Source organism: Borostomias antarcticus (assembly GCF_949987555.1).
Source record: "Borostomias antarcticus genome assembly, chromosome: 7".
NCBI classification, from domain to species: Eukaryota; Metazoa; Chordata; class Actinopteri; order Stomiiformes; family Stomiidae; genus Borostomias; species Borostomias antarcticus.
Window position 1 is genome coordinate 27,550,462 of NC_140240.1, and position 3,306 is coordinate 27,553,767.

The window sequence follows — 3,306 nt, forward strand, 5'->3', positions numbered from 1 at the left end:
AATGAGGAGACCGGGAGAACATCAACAACATTATCGTCCATATAGGGGTCATAGGGTTGAATCCTAATTGAAGAACAAGCCAGTCAGATCTATGTGTCTGTATTGCACTAGCTAGATAGATGTTTCACTGTTGAAGGAATAGGCCAATAGTCTGGCCCACAGGCAGAAAGATAACGTAAATTAGATGTAGCAACAGAGCATCGTTAGCGACAGATTAGCGCGGGGGGCCGTCCTTTGATGTCAAACAGTGCCCCGGGGGGTGTGAGGGGTGGGGTGGTGGGGGGTGGGGGGGGCAGACGAAGGGGGGGCGGTAGGAGGGGAGGGGCGGGTCACAGAGAGGGTATTGGAAGATGGGGGTGGGGGTTTGGGGCGTTAGAGAGATGGAGGGATGGATGAGTGGGGGGTGATTGGGGGTCCTGGTGATTGTGGCGGGGGGGTTGGAGGGGGGACAATAGAGCTGTCTGTTTCCTGCGGACGGTGCGAGTGAGGGGGGGCGGGGGGGGGGGGGGGGGGCGCTCGAGCGCACACACAATGCCAGAACTGTGCACGCAGATCGCGGTTAAAACGGCGACACACACACACACACACACACACACACACACACACACACACACACACACGTTAGCTCAGGCAGAGCTCGCATATACATACACAAACGTCAACACACACACACACACACCAAAGCCCCCCCTCCACACACGCCCAACCAAATAAAAGGCAGCAGTCAGCTCTCCATAGCCCCCCCCCAGTCCCCAGTCCTCTGCAGTGAATCCCAAATCCTGCCCCCCCTCGCCCGCCGCCTCCCCCAATTCCAGGGACGCCAGCGCCACGCTCATGTCGCTTCCAGGACCTTCGTTTCGTCCCCCCCCCCCCCCCACTCCGGTGACACACCGCTTCCGTTCGTCATCGCGAGTGCCGTACCGCCCCGCCCTCTCCACCGCGACTCGCGCGTTCCGGAGTCTAGCCCGTCTGTGACGTCGCTGCTGTACCCTCCCTGGCGTCTGTCCCAACCGTGCCGAGTGGGTGACAAATGGGTACTAGCCTAGACGAAGAGGCTATGAACACTTGTGATACTAAAACACTGTCTTTCAGGGCCCATGAGGATTCTGTACGTGTATTACCCTTTCGACTTACTGTCTAGTGATTTAAATGTATCGTTCAAAGAAACCAGGCCTTTATATGATGGGCTACACAAGTGCATCTCCATTCACCCTAATACCTTTTCACAGTCAAGGATTCACGGTAACTAAAGGGTCATTGCACTCACTCCCTCAACCTAATTATCCCAGACTGCTCTCTGCTGCTATTATTACGTTGTTTTGGCCGGTCCTGTGAGGAGCTGGCATTGTGACGCTTCCGTTTGACCGTCTCGTTGTCTCTGATGCGATTGGTCTCATGCGCTAGTCTGGTTAATGGCTCTTTTCATGGGGGCCGGCCCCCCTGATGCATGAATGCGGTCGTTGTCCCTTCCCTCGCAACGTTCTCTCCCCCGGATGGCTTTGGGGTTCCTGGGTTTCGCACGCCGCGCTCCGGTCGTCATGTGTGTCCGTGTGACTGCATGGTGGCCAGTTACAAAGGGGTATTGTTGTGGTCCGGCGTAGCTTACTGTAGCACTGTGCAGACGTTCACATTTTACTCAGGACTAACAGTGGACTACTAGGGGTCCTTTCGCTGCCAGTGTTTTGCTGCACCGAGCCTATGTTGTGGGGAGAGGTATCGTGCGTTCATGCATGGTACGTGTGTGTGCGTGTGTGTGTGTGTGCGCGTTTGTGTACATACACATCTTGGGTCTGCTCAGAATTCTGCTGATGGCAAACTCATCATGGCCCCCCCCCCCCCCCCCCCCATCTCTGTCTAACGCTGCACTCTAGCAGAGCATCCATTTGCCAGGCTCACGCTGAACTAAACTCTCATCCAGGGGTCAGATCCCTCCCGGAGCGGACCTGCTTTTCAACGCGCCGTCCAATCACACAGTAGCGGCAGGACCTTTGGCCCTCGTTTCTGCAGTGGCTACCGGGTCGTTATCCTCCATAGTGCTTCTCTGATTAGCAACTGCGGTGGAAAGTCTATTCAGAAATGACAGGAGAGAGGGAGGCAGACAGCGGGATGGAGGGAGAGAGGGAGAAAGAGGGAGATGGACAGAGGGAGGGAGAGAGAGGGAAACGGAGGGGGGAGGGAGACGGAGGGAGGGATGGAGGGAGACAGAAGGAAGGATAAATGCGAATCGGACCAGGCCTTCCCCTAAGGCCTGGCTTTCTAACGCCGGCCAGTAGAATGTTGCACATTGTGAAGCCCGCATGAACACACCCAATGTTCACCAGCATATACACACTCATATAGAGCAGCCGCTTGTTTCATTCAAATATCTAACCTAATCTTACAATCATGATCGCATAACACTTGAACAATCATGATCGCATAACACTTGAACAATCATGATCGCATCACACTATCACTTTGAGCTGTATCTAGTTCTCTTCTAAACGAAATTTTCCGAATGCAATCAAATCAGACCTAAATGGAATGGGAAATACATAAATGACCCTGGCGAATTATCGAGAGTAAACGGTGAACAAGCACTTTGACTTCCAATTAAATAATGGATTTTATGACCGTCATATATAATAATTCCCCTCCTGTATAAGACGGCATTATGGTCCGGACAACAACGTAATCAGTAACATCCACACTTTTAGCTGCTAAGCGCCAGTGCCTGTTCAGTTACAGGCAGAGTATGGGTATTATTATTATGGAGCTGCCATGACTACAGTAGTCTTCTACAGGCCCAATGACATCATGATGACTCATACCCTCCTAACATCTCACTCTGAATACAAATGGAGGGAGGTGGTTTGGCAACAGCAACAACAACAACTATCACTATGGAGATGTGTTTATCATTACTGTATACCAGTACTGTATGTCTTTAGTCAGTCAATTCATCATTTTATCATGTTGTCAATTAAGTAAGGATGTACTTTACCATTTCATGTATATTTCAGCTGGGCCTGTGTGTAAATCAGTCAATTAAACCAGTCAATCAATTAAACCAGTCAATTAATCAGTCTGGTCATCAGTTGGTTTTATCACAGGCTACTTATCTATCCACCCCTTTTCTTCCCGACAGGTGTGAAGAACCCTGATCCTATTGGCTCCACGGCTCAGCCTGCCGGCCAACCAGGCGACAGCCCCGAGGGGGAGACGAGGTGAGGAGACTCCACCCGCAGCCTCCCCCCCCCCACTCCCGGTCTTCCCACAGTGCATCGCTGCACCGCCACCCCCCCTTCCACCACCTCCAGCGCCACC